Raw genomic sequence first — 15,382 nt, forward strand, 5'->3', positions numbered from 1 at the left:
AAAAAAAAAAAAAAACTTTATTCTTTTATTTTATATCAACCATATTATAGTGCATGTTCTCATTTTCTTTTTTTTCTCTTTCCTTCACCTGTTATTTTATTTTTTATTGTCTTATCCATTTACAGGAATATTTAAATTCTTTATTAACACACATTTAAAGCCCAAAATTAACCATCCGTAAAACCTAGCTTAATCTGAGCATAGCGTAAGGGCGTCCCTAGAACAAGCAGGCTGTGGCCCCAACAGATGAGATTGAAGATTTTTCCAGCTATCGGGAATGGTTGTCGATACCTTGAATGTAATCACTTTTTAGGCCACAATTTATTGATAATTATTTATAACTCTAGTTATTTCGTTGCAGCCTCCTCAGAACCAATATTCATTGAGCGGTATATTACAGCCGCATAACAGACCCTGCGTAATCTTCAACATTCATTAGTGCTAAGTTAGGGCAGCTCTTGTTCGAACTAAACTTTAAAGTTGTCCAAAGTTCTCTGAAGCTTAATAAACTTTTAGAACCGTGTCGCGCGAAATCTTTCAACTCGGAGCATTGTTGTGATGTTCCTTCAGCAACCGAAGTGTAAAGCATTGTAGAACCAACTCGCCTAACAATGTATATTTTATATAAAACTTCTCTATACCTTGTATTTGTTTTCCTTAAAGTTGTTTCATTTCGGCCTGCCTCTGACGTCTTATAATCTAAAATTGGTTTAATTGAAAGTGACGTAGGTAAAGATGCTGACAATAGATTAATATGCAGATTCACGATGTAGGTGATCGGGGATTACATGGAGACCACAGGAGAAGAATGTTTGCTCAGGCCAATCATAACACAAACATCCTCTTTGGAAAGTTATTCTTGAACTATTTATCATTCTTTTTCCTCTGCTCCTCTACTTTTCATAAATAAATATTTAGTTTGTAATTTTAGTCCGCCTCCAGTCAGTTCTCAATTTTTTTTTTTTCGCGATTGAGGAAATCTGTCGGCTATTTTCAGTTCTTAGTCAGCTCAAAATGTTTTTTAAGAAATGAAAAGAAAAAGTATTTTACAATATTCTAACCTAGACTGTATGTACGGAAAATTTTTTTTGACTTCGTCAACTTCTAAAACTTGGTTGCTTTTGTTGTATATTTATTGGTTTTTAAAGGCTACAGTTGGTTTATTTGGTGGTATATTTAACGGTTTATTTAAGACTATTACAGGCCTTATCGATGGACTAGCTGTCACAGTATTTTTTTTTTGTCTTTTATGTGGTAAAAACCTACAGTATATGCAATAAATATTGTCAAATATAAAATAACAAAGCATAACATATACAGAAAAAAACTCCAAATGTGCTTTAACATTGCTAAAATATTAGTCTATAAGTTAATATGCAATTAAAAAAACGTGTAATATGCTATAAAACAGCTACAATTTTCACATATAATACTTTCTGAATAGTACTAATGAAACGTATATTATTAAGGAAATATCCACTTGTTTAAAAAATAGGGACATACAGTGGCGGAAAAAAGTATTTGCATACCCAGTTTTTATAAAACTATCGATCATAATGGAAATAATAATCCACTGAACTTCACATTAATAAAAAGTATATTTAAAATTAAACAATATATGTGTACAATAATTAACTTTTTAAATTAATGGAAGAAAATAAAAATAAAAAATGAAATCCTCTGGCAAACAGTATTTGCATACTTTATTTTGAGAATAAATATAAATTTAATATTTCGTAAAAAGTCCATTGGCATCAAGAATTGCCTGTAGACGTCTGGGAATGGAGTGGACCAAGTTTTAATCAAGTGAAGACTGATTGTTTCCCATTCTTGGACCAGAACTTGTTCAAATGGTGTCTTCCACTGATGTGATGCTTTCTCACATTCTGATGCAAGATGTGCCATAAATTTAATGAATGTTTAATATAATCTGCAAATATTTAAAAAATCGTTCTCGAAAGTACCTTTAATATTTTTACTAGAAATAATTAAACATATCACATTTTTATTAGTGTTGAAAAACGGATAAATATAAACCATGAATTTTTTTTTCTGAAAACAGAAAAAACAATAAATTAGTGGTTGCTTTACGTTTGGTTTACATAAATCAAGTTTATTATTACCTTTTTTTATCTGTGGTACTTTAAATTTACGAAGGGATACTTATCTCGTTATTGTCAATTATTCATTCTATGTGGTCCTACTAGAAAATATCCGGAGGTTATGGGCCTACTCTAAACCATGAAAGAATCTGATTTCTACCTTAAGGAGAAATAAGGGAGCATATTTTTTCCAGCTTAAAAACTTTTTCGGAAATAAGAGTAGTGATATAAACTTATAATATACCATATTATAGGGGTATTCAAGATGTATTAAATGAAAAATGTTTTACCATGTTAAATTTTATAAGTATAGAATTGTGAGCAGCTCTATTTCAAATCATGCTAAAAGTTAACTACATAAGAGCTCCTAGCGGATTTTCTGAGCAACTTGTTTTATATACAACCTTTCCTTCTAAAACTTCATACTATTGTTTACTTCTAAGTTTTGATTAAAGTAATTTATTACAACATTCCTAAATTAAGAGAAAAGTGGAAGTTATATAAAAGTTTGGCTACTGAGTGCCATCTTCTGACTTCTGAGGAACAGAATCAAGAAGAGCTAATTGACGACTGTCATGGCATTATTATTACTGTCATTCATTGTTTTATTAGTTTTAGAAACATCCAAATACTAATACACAATCATAGCACAAAATAAGAGCAAGTACCCTGACACGACAACAAATAAATCGATGACGAACTCAGGTGGTTTGTTGCATGACGTCATTCTCCATGTAACAGACCTAGTTACAGAATCTCAACCATGTTATATTTTACATCGTTTAAACATGGTAAAAGAAGGAAATATTTCTCCATTTAACATTTTAAACTAAAGATCATTAAAACCCCTATTATAGAAAAATACTCGTATTTAACATAGAAAGTCGTAGGAGGTAATGGAGAATGACAAAAACGTATAAATAAAAGCCATGTTTTAATACGAGTTCTAACTGGTGAACGCATGCGTAGTTTGGCCACTTGGTAACATTTGTTTGTCACCAAAGTTGATAAATAATTAATTTTTTTTTTTTATTTCGCTTAACTTATACACGAGCCTTTCCGTTGAAAGGATGACTAAATCAACAAAATCGTTATTAGTATTTTCAAAATTGATTCAATAACAATAGAGCATTGAATAAATTGTTAAGAGCAGAATATAGATTTAAGCAAACTATGTTATTTTGTATTTCTACCATACTTTTAAGAAAAAGAAAAACATTAATATTTTGCAACAGAAAATATTATGAAATATATCTTTTTTAATATTAAATGAAATGCTAATTTGGAAAATTACTACCAATACTATTGCCACAGTGAATAATATAATAATATTATAAAGAAATAATAGAATATATAATATAACAATAATAAGAGAAGGCTGTGTGATTCGAGCTAGATTTTTTTTTGTACATAACGAAAAATGAACAGTAAGTCAATTTATTTTGGTAAATATCATTAATGAATTCTTAATTACCTTACCGTCATCATGCAGAAGTTCATCATCTGTAGTCTGTAGGTGTCAAATGGAACACACTACGTATTACACACGGCAAGGCGACACATTACTAAAGCATTCAGAATCATAAAGAACTCGAACGCAGAACACATGCAAAGGCCATAGCTTACAGAATATTAAACTAGAGCTAGATGAGTTACTTCCTTGAATATAATTTGTGCCCAGTTTCATTCCACCTGATTTAATAATGGCCACTTTTTGTTTGATACTAGCATTCTCCAAGAAGCTCCATGGGATAAAGTAGTCAATATTTCGGCCATTAATATAATTTGTAAAAATTATCCAATTTATGTATACACATTACAAGCATGTGAATGAGTTATTTGGAGTCGGTGAGACAAGCTGGCCTGAATTTGTAGCTGACCAGTTGAGTGTCGGTTTTTGGTCACAAATCAAAGAGCGCTTGTGCTGCACCCTAACATTTGTGTTCACTATTATTTTAAATAAATATTTATGATCTTCGATTTTTAAAAAAATGAAGAATATCTCCAACCTTTAGATTTAATAATTAACTCTAGTTTAAAATTGCATATTTTAAAAATTCTATCGATTTCGTATAGATTGTTTCAAATCTTGTTATAATAAGCGTTTTCTTTATTGTTTAACATAGCACAAATACATATTTATAAAGACATTATGTGTCTAGGTAATTAAATTAACAAGCTTTTGATCAAAATTCTAGAACGAAAATTTATAGATTATGTAATATTATTTCTATGAATTGCTCATCTACCATCTACTTTGCTGATATATGCGTTTCTTTACAATTCGCCTATAATTTATATATGTAATAGTCGTCAAAAGCCAAAAGAATTTGTACAAGTCTTGGATTTACGACAAGTGACAAAGATGAAGATCTTGCCTCAGATTATGATGGCATTGGATAAGTACAAGAACCAAGACTTAAGCAAGTCCATACGTTTGGCACTTACGACAAAGTCGCAGTACACACAAATATTTGGTAAGCAAATAAGGTAACAAACATTGGTATCGACATGGTTGAGTTCCAGAGAAGCAAATATGGTAGACGTCAGACTCATATCAGCTAGTACTTTCGATTCATATACTATTTCAACTTATACTATGTATACTATATACTGGGGATATTCATGATGAGTTAAATGTAAAATATTTTAGCTTGTTAAATTTTATAAGTATAGAATTGTGAGCAGCACGATTTCAAATCATGTTAAAGGTTAACTGCATAAGAGCTCCTAGCGGATTTTCTGAGCAACTTGTTTTAGACATAACCTTTCCTTTCAAACCTTCATGTTATTATTGTTTACTTTTAAGTTTTTATTAAAGTAATTTATTACAACTTTTCTAAATTGAGTGAAAAGTGGAAGTTGTGGAAAAGTATGGCTACTCAGTGTCTTGTTGATCTTCTGGCTTGTGACGAAGAGAATCAAGATGAGCTAATTGACAATTTTAATTACATTGTTATTATTGTCATCCATTGCTTTATTAGTTATAAAAACAACCAAAACAATACTAATACAATCAAAACAAACTACGAGCAAGTAACCTGACACACAAACAAAATGATGACGAGCTCAGTTGGTCTGTTGCGTGACGTCATTCTCCATTTAACAGACCTAGTAACAGACTCTCAACCATGCTACACGTTATATCTTTTTAACATGGTAAATGAAGGAAATATTTCTCCATTATAAATAACATTTTCCATTTAACACCCTTTAACATGATACAAACCATAAATACTCCTATTATATTAAAAAAACAAAACAAAGTACAGATGAACAAAATGAAAAGAAACGTGATTATCGGTAAAGTACGTTGTATATATGACAAAAAATGATAGAAATGGTACGAAATAACCTATAATTCAATTTTCGTTTTAGAATTTTTATCAGATACTTCTTAATTTAATTTATTTTAGTTAGTCAAATAAATTTGTTTTTAAATTAATCTAAGGCAATACCCACCAATGGTGATGTTTGCCCATGCGCGCTCATGTTCAATCTTCAATATATTTCTGATCACATTAAAACAATCCGATAGTCAAAAGTAAAATCAAGTACGATAATAAAACAGAGAATTATGTTGGACGGAATAATATAGAATATATTCTAAAAAAAGGAATTTAAAAAGAAAATAAATGAAAAGATAGGTGAATGAATGAGAAAACAGCATAATAAAAAAGAAAAAATAAGGAAATGAAGAAATGGCTTAAAAATGGAATTTAATATTATATTTATTGTATATAATCATATATATTTGTTTTGTTATTAAATGATGAAATACTAGTATTTCAGAGATGTAAAAGCTATTATCAGTTAGTAAAGTTTCTATATGATATGGGATTCCGGAGTGTCTATCAAATAAAGTCTGTCAGTTAACAGTAAGTTGTACACGTTATACTGTCTGCATGTTGGTCTTGATGTTTCTGACAGCAGAAGTTATAAATAACCTCTATGCAAAATGTTTATTATTGTAATAATAAATTTTAAAAAAACCTCTAAATTTAATTTGAAATAGTGTGTTTACATCCAATTGGTAGATTTTTCAAATATAAAAGCATTAACCAGAGTTAATTATTGATTTCGAAGGTTGGGGAAATTCTTTAAGTAATTGAAATACTAAGAGTTCAAATTACTATTTCCTTTCATTTCTCTTTTCTTTTAGTTTATCTTTTTATGATGCAAATAGAGTAAATGGAATGTAATACCCGACCAAAGTCAAAAGTAAATTTGGTTATACAATGTTATACTTATAACATTTAGCATGTTAAAACTTTTTACATTCGACTCATCATGAATACCCCTAATATATTTATACCAAATAGATAGAAATTTAAAATATATATTCGTTAGGCAAACCTATAGAGGCACTTTAGGAGTAACTTACCAGCTCAATACTCAGATATTTTTGTTGTTTATCCTTTGTATTGAGAGTCAATTATTTTTTAAATTATTATTTAAAAATAATTTCTGATGACAGTTTTATTGTTCCTTGTTTGTATGGATTTTTTTATGTTTAAGACATTGACAGATTATATTATCATATAATCAATATGCATGAGATATTATATCATAGATGCATTCTTCCCGGAATATTGCAGTGTTATATAGTCACCTAGCCTTCAATAAAATGCACGTTCATCTGATATACATAGTTTATAACATGAATCATCCGAAAAGAGTACAGTTCTACGTTAGTTTTCATTTCGCGTCACGACCTTTCGTGGCTACCCTACTTCGATGATTCACGGTGACTGATCTGGGTCGTAAATAGATTGAAGTGTTCTTGTTATCCGTAAATTTTCTTACAGAGCCTACTTTTAGATAGATTCTAAGTAGTTAATAAGCAATGATACCTGAATTCGGGCCTGATATGCCAAACTTGTAGGATAAATTTAATTGAATATCTCTGATAAATGAGGAGGAGAATTTACCCAACTTGTAATTTACAGGAGCAAAGAATGCTGTTCTAAACAGTAAAATATTTCGTCCTGTTGCAACTACAGTCATAGTACAAGAGCCGAAAAGAAAAAAAGGCAATTATCTCACCCCAATTTTTTATTACTTTAATGAAAACTGGGTATAATTACTAGTAAAAATGAGTCTGCCAAGTATAGGTAGGGGGAATAAGAAATAGCGGCTGTTTCAAAACCTTTAAAAAAACATTAATTTTTCATTCGGAGCTCTATATCTTAAAAACTATCAACAACACTAGAAAGTCTAAGAGAACATTATTTAAAGAAGGTTAAATTTTCTGAAATGTAAGCCCTAAAAGAGCTATTTACGTCCAATAGTTCTCGAGATATAGCTTTTTAAAAAGAAAAATTTCTTAAAAATCTACTGAAAGATTAGTACTTAGTTAATTTATTTTGAGAAATCTATATCTCAGGACCTACAGATGTCTATTAGCACTCAAATTAAAGCTAGCTGAATGGACTATAAAGAACTTTATGACCTTTATCTTCGTAGGAATAGTAGTGTTCATAATATTTGCTAAAATAAATTGATTTATAGTTGTTCCGCCATAAGTTTTATTTATGAAAATCTTCATTTCAGAAATCTTTGGACGAATAGATGTCTGGCAGCACTCATAATAAAGCTAGTTAAATTTACTACAAAATAGTTAAAATGTTATCTTTGTAGGAGAAGTAGTTTTTATGATATTTGACAAAATAAACTCACAAAATGTTATATAAAATATATCTCTTGATCCATAAGACGCATATATGTCTGCCAACACTCAAAATATAAGAAAATTTAACTTACTTAAACTAGATTATGACATTTATCTTCCTAGGGGTAGTATTTTTTATGATATTCACATATGAATATAAATTTGGCAAATGAAAATTTTTCCGAACAACTATAAATCAATTTATTTTAGAAAATTTCATGAAAACTACTACTCCTACGAAGATAAACATCATAAACTATTTTATAGCTCATAAAACTAGCTTTAATTTGAGTGCTAATAGACATCTTTACGTCAAATGGTTTTTGAGATATAAATTTTTCAAAATAAACTCACTAACTACTGATCTTTCAGTACGTCCCATAAAACATTTTTATGAAATATTGCTTTTTAAAAAGCTATATCTCAAAAACTATTTAACGTAAATAACTATTAAGGCTCACATTTTAGCAAATTTACTCTTCTTTAAATGACGTTCTCTTAGGTTTTCTTGTGTTGTTCCTACTTTTTAAGATATAGAGCTCCGAATGGTGGTTCCTAAGATGTACTTTTCAAAAATCAAAAATTCTATCCGAACTACTATAAATTAATATTTTAGGAATATATATTGTAAAATATCATAAAACAATACTACTCCTACGAAGATAAACGTTATTAACTACTGTATTGTACATTTAACTAGCTTATTTTGAGTGCTGAAGACATCTATACGTTTTATGATTTCCGAGATGTAGATTTCTCAAAATAAATACACAGTTAAAACTGGACGCAATCTATACAGTTCCCGACAGTCAAAAATAGCAATAATTTACCATTACCATTCACAGTTTTAATTAATTAATGGATGACAGTATTAATTAAAAATCGTTTAAAAGCAACTCGGATTTGTGACTTTAAATTTAAAAACAAGAACGGAATTTTATCCTTTTACGAAAAACATCCGTGTTTCAGAGAGCTCCCTAAATCCACAAGGTTGACTCACGGTTACAGAACAATAATTACCAGCTGCAGTCGGATTCGAACCCGTGTCCTTGGGGCTGATATCACAGCTTTTTATCCGCTGAACCATGTGAAGAATAACACCTTAAAAATTTAAAAAAACGCAAAGGATGGATGTTTTTTAATTGCCCCCTTGCGGAAAAGCAGTTTGACTGCAATCTAGCTATTACTCACGGGTATTCGGATTTCGCCAATAAAACCAATTTTCATCACAGGTGACAACCTTCCGGTAAAATCTCATACCAGCAGGGGTTTTACAACAAATTTCAAAAAAACTCTTAGCTGATTGCTGAGGAGTAAGTTCGTGAGGGCTCTTTTTCACTTTCCCAATTGAAAGTAGATGGCGACTAACAGTATCTTTTGACACAACGCACTCCCTGGCCAGTACGCGAGTACTTGTGGTAGGATTTGCTTCAACACCTTCCTGTAGAACCTCATCAATATCCATTAATGATCGCCCGGAGCCCTTTTCTTTTCAGTCGTATCTCCACCGCTAAATTTTCCAAACTAGCCGCGTAGTGCGCTGGTAAAGGACACCTCCTCCTTCATGTTTAATAATTTCACGAGTTGCTTCAGCGGCTGTGAAATTTTTTCCGGTAATTCCTTAAAATTACAAGAATTTCGTAGGATACTGTCATGTTTTTTCTTTGAAGCTAATAACTAAAAAAAAACTGAGGCTTTTTTTGAAGATGTCGAATGGGATTAAACAAGCTTAGAGAATGTTCTAAAGGGATTATTAAGTACTGGTAAGTATTAAATAAGATTAAAATATTTACAGTCCGTTGAATTTGATAAATCGATAATGTATTTTTTATACACTTCATTATTATTAATGTAAAATTAAAAATAAAAGGTTTGAAGTTGCAAAGTAACTCAGAAAGAGAAAAAACAACAAAAATTAGTGTCTTCGAAAAATATAATCACTTTTAAAAAAGTGGAAAAGAAATTGACAATTTTGGTGACAAAATAATATAATAAAGATAGTTTAGGCAACGAAGACTCCTTAAACAAAATTAATTATAACGTATTGTATTTCATGTCATAGTTTAGGGCTTAACTGATTAGTTTCATTGAGTTATTCTTGTTTTCATTGCATAGGTACTTCACGTAGTAAAAATGGCGAATCACAACAGAAAGAACAAAAAACAAATTAAAATAATTACTTTCATAACAATGAACGAGTCCTTCATGAATAGTATTAAATATAGGATTAGCGTATATAGTATTTGTTGAGAAGTATCTCTATGTATTAGGGAAAGAGCTGCTATGATGGGAAGGGAAGTTTTAATCGAATTAACAATTAGTTAACGAGCCCCGGTTAGGCAAGGCTATACAGTTCCTAGTCATTCTACTTGCTATTATTAATTATTGTATTACGTTCTGTCGTTTGTTTATTAGCCAAAATGGAAGCGACAAAGTACTATCTTTTTTTTTTTTTTTAATACGTCATACGAACAAATTAGAGATAATTCAAAATGGATTCACTTATTTGTGGCTTGCTATTAAAATTTTACTATAATAATAAAATATAAGGCTTAGATAACCCGTTAGGGAAGGTTCGATGCAGATAGTACCTGCTACACACATCTAACCAATGACGCACCCCAAACTCAAATCCACAAGATTAGTCCTGACGCAATCCTCCCATCAACGTTTTGGTCGACCTCCCAGGCGTATACCCCTCGGATTGGTGTTTATTAACACATATTTGTCCAGAAGGTTTTTTTACCGCCATTCTCAAAATGCTGACTTTTTTTACACTATCTATATAAATGATATGGCCTATATAAAGTAACTTGTTAAAAATCATATATTTTGAAAAAGATACAAAACAAACTTGTCTTTACATATAAATTTTAAAAAACAATTTTTGTTTTCTGTTAAAAAAAATTAAATACACAAAAAAAAGTTGACATGAGTTGCTGAAGCAAATTAATTTCGAATCATTAATTTTATACATAATTAATATATTCGTTGAAGAAATATGAATATTAAAATGGAATAGGGATGATAGAATATTGAATAAATAGGGAAAAGTAATATGGCTTAAGAAGGAGGAAAACAAATTTAAAAAAAAAAATATTTTTTTAAGAGCAAAAAAAAATAATAAAAAAATATTCTATTTAGTTAATATATGATTATTGTTTAAAAAAGGAAAAGGTAGATAAAAACAATGGTTTCATTGTTAATACATGATAGTGTATAAGTTACGTGTTTGCGTTGAAAAACAAATAAAAAACGAAAAAGGATATCGGAAGAACACCCACTGAATGTGTAAACAAGACTGACTTTATTATTATTTTTGTATGTTTTTATTCTTTATGTATGCCCATTGACTTTATTTGGTCCAGTACCACTGTATATACACATCTTCGATCTTGTATCTTTTTCAGCTGACATCTCACTCAGGCCGTAACTTATATATTTCCAATCATCGCTTGATGGGTGAACTTTGTTTTTTAGCAGCCCAATGCATTTGGGTAGCATTGCCAAATAAAGCATTTCTCTCGTTTCATATGACAGTACTTGTCAACTATCTGTCAGTAAAACCTGTGATTAGCATAAATTATTACTCATATTATTCACGTGGATGCATAGGTTTTTCGATTTTAGGAATTGAGAAACAATGAAACCAAGGTAGTTTAGCCTCTTTAATTTGAGAAATTATAGTTGCCGGATATTAGAACATCACTTTAATTTGGCATACTAATAAGTGACATTAGAGCGTCTGGGAAATCCTGCTTGCGTAAAATAGTTTTCGTTTACGAGCTCGTTTAAAGATACCATGTAATACCAATATTGTTTGTTTGAGATTTATAATTTTTCATTCGATATTTTTTTACTGGTGCCAGAGTTAGTAGTCGTTTACAAAACGTAGTATTGATAAGTTTTGAGTTTCGTACTAAAGACATTTTATTAAACACTAATAATTTAATTGAACCTCTTTATTAATAATTATAGCTTCAAGTTCTGAAGCATTGACCTGAAAATTAAATTTATCTCTTAAGTATGGAAGCACCTCGAGCGAGCTTTCGTTAACGAACGATTAGTCTCGAATTGGAATAGAAATGATACTGTGAGACGACCTGAAACTATTAGCGATTTGCGTCATAAGGACTCGAACTATATCCATCGAGTATGAAGGAGGCACTGGAGGGCGGTGACCCGGACGGCAAAGAGATTAGCATTCTGTAGTGTCCACCTTCACGTACTATATCGTATAGTCTCTTTGCCATCTCACGGCTTCCCATATCATCCCTCTTTCTCAAATATTCAAACAGAAGTCAGAAATAAAAGAGATGTTAGTTCATTTTAATCTGATTTGAGTTTCATTCCGAATTTTTTAGTAAAAACTATTTAGATAATTATTTTATTGTGAAAAAAACTCAATCTTTCTATTCGAATATTTTTTTTCACTTTATATGTATGAATTAGAGCTCTTAATCCCTACAACTGTAAATAGTTTTAAAAATCAGTTTCTACAATTTGACAGAAACGGATTTCTGGCACTTATAAAACTATTACTGATTATCTAAATGATTATAATTAAAAAAAATGGGAATGAGGATTTTTTCCTGTAACGGGTAAACGGTGCATTCTAGCGAAAAAGTTCCATTATAAGAAATTAGCATTACCTCCTGAGCAAAAAAGAGCATTAAATTCTACATCTAAATACCATGACTTATTAATTCGGCCAATTAGTATGTTGTAAACTGTAAACCATAATAAAACCAAAAACGAATTACTTTTTTAGAAATTTTGCCCAAAATTGAGGTATAATCTGATAAATTAACGAATGAGAAATTTTAGACCTTTCTTTCGAATTCGCCTCTAAAGCCAAAATGATGGATTCTAGTGGAAAAAATATATAATAAAACAAATTAAAGAGCATTAATCCGGTATCTTAAGGTTTTTTGGGAAGTGTCTTATATCGCTTATTAAATAATGATAATACCCCTTATTTAAAAAAAAAAAAAAAAAAAAAAAAAATTAGTCTAAAACTACGCATTAAAGTTTAATTTTTTAAGCACAAAAGCAAGCCACCGGTTTTGTTGTAATATGACATCATTTCGACATAAATATACACTTGGCTTATCTACTCAGCGCGATTGTTATTTTAATTTATTTCGTTTTCTAGTTTTCTTTGTTATTTAAACAATTATATATTATGAGTTATAATTCTTATCGTTCTTCTGAAGTACCTAATCGCAAAAATGCTACAATAAAGACACAACATTGTTCATCGAAATTCCAAAAGATGTCATAACTAGAAATACTTGATTAAAGCTGGCTAAAAGGGATCCAAAATTACATTCGACTCTAAATAATATATTATATTTTTGTGTAAATGACTTCGATCTAAGTATAATGCAAGTTACAAATTGTAAGTTCATTAGAGGTTATATTTATTCCGAAAACTACTTAAAGGACCAGAAAACGTAATTATTTTGCCTTGCAGTCAGAAAACTTTGTGTTTAGATGTTGTTATAACTTTGTGCTATATGTAACAGTGTTTTAACATTTCTAAACTGTAAAGAATAGTAATCCGGGTTCGTTTCAAACAAATTTCACTAACATTAAAGGAAAATTTCCATTTTCTGCTTTCAGGAAACCATATTCCATGGTTGTTTTTTTAAAAGAAAACAAATGAAAATTCTTAACAGCAAAAAATTTTAAATTGCTAAATGAGTGTGTTTACTTATGTATAAATTATTATAAAACCATAATGGCGCCTAGCGTTTTCCTTCTGTTGGTAAACAGATTAAAAATCTTTTTTTTTTTAAACTAATATTATATGGCAATAATATTAACATTATTTTTTTATGTCATGGGACAAAAGAGTACCATAATGTAACAATTCGGGCAAGCTATTTGGTCGTAAATTCCTTAACTCTGGTTGTTCCTAAGGCTCTAGTTACAGGCCATAAATAACCGAACAGGTGATTGACGATTACTTCACTGAATTATTGCGTTATGGAACTCATTCCATGCATAATTTAATGTAGCTTTTAGGTTAAAAACCTAAATTAAGATCTAAAATTTCTAATTCGTTCCTCATCAAACTAATAAGCTGTTTTAGGATCTGTGATAGAAACAAATTTTCAAAAATAATTTGCAGATGTATGTACGTAAAAACCAGAGAGAAGGTAGAAAATCAATGGAATGGATTTTCTACCATCACTCTGTTGTTTGTTTTTGCACGAAAGTGCAGTCCGAAACGTTGAGGCAATAAGTGATCCTATGAATAGAAATTTTCAAATAAAAAGATTTTTTTTTCGTTAAAAAATTATATTACCATCCAATAATTAATAACACTAATATATAATATCACTGTTATTTAGACCCGTAGACACCTTGACTGTGAACTGTTTCACGTTTTAACCATTAAAACCTAACCTTATAATGTATTGTGATTTGTAACAAAAACAAATATATATTGAAATGTATGAGAGGCACCAGCTGGAATTTTTTAACTTAAAATAATTTCTTTTGTTGGCATGCCAAAGATACCGCCGGACCCATGCAAATATCCATCGGCAACAGATCTAAAGAAATGTACAAAAGTTTATAGATAACAGATGGTATGCACCCTCTGGGAACGGTTGACCGTGTAGACAGAGTTAAACAAACAAACAGCCCTTATCTTGCACGTGGCCAGTTTAGACATTAGAAAGTACAGAGAAATAGCCGCCGTCATTGAAAACAAATAAACACCCCTTATCTCACACGGGGCCTCTCTAAAAACCTCGGGAAAAATACAATAAGCCGCCAGAAGCCGGCTTTCTTCAAAGAAGAAACTTTAAAAGATGAAAGGTAGGAAAAAGACCGACTTTCGTCGAAGGTCATAGGACCTTCTCACCCCCTCTGAAAATAGAGGAACCAATCAAAGGACAGAAATCAAAAGAAGGAGGATTCAGAAGGAGAGGGGAGAAAATTAACAAAAGGGCAGGAAAAAGAGTTTTTGGGGAACAGTCAGAGTAGAGGACACAGTCGGGTGGACAGAGTTTGGTAGAGAGTCTCAGGAGGAGGTTCGAAGGAGCCTGGAGTTGAACACAGCCTGAGAGAGCCGGACGGAAGAGACACAGTCTGGGAGAGATGAACACCTGAAGACAGGCCGGAGGAAGAGAGAGCGGCAGCCAGGAGGCGGATATGGACGCTCTTCCGCGACAACCGCCAAGCCGACCGATGTACCGAAACAAGTAAGACCTTTTCTGATGTAATTAGAATGGCAGTAATAGAATTAATAACTTAGAGTCAGTATAAATATCAAAGATCACAACTGGTACTTCTCAATTCATTATCTTATAATTAAAGTATAAGGAAACAAGTCTACCATGCTCTCTCATAATAGTATTCTTGATAATGTGTATATAATTGTAAATATAGGGTCTTTTTTTAAGCTAGATAGAACTTTAAATTGTAAAAAGTAACACAAAAAATTAAATTGTAATCAAAATTTTTTTTTATTTGTTTCAGTATACTCTGACAAATCATCATGAATAGACTCACGCGTCGTTCTTTCGCCGATTGGGCTCTAGAGCAGTTGGCAACTGACCCGTTGTTTTATCGCAAAATTGTATTCAGCGATGAG

Source organism: Halyomorpha halys, unplaced genomic scaffold (genome assembly GCF_000696795.3).
Source record: "Halyomorpha halys isolate HHAL.00 unplaced genomic scaffold, Hhal_1.1 Scaffold817.1, whole genome shotgun sequence".
Classification (NCBI taxonomy): Eukaryota; Metazoa; Arthropoda; class Insecta; order Hemiptera; family Pentatomidae; genus Halyomorpha; species Halyomorpha halys.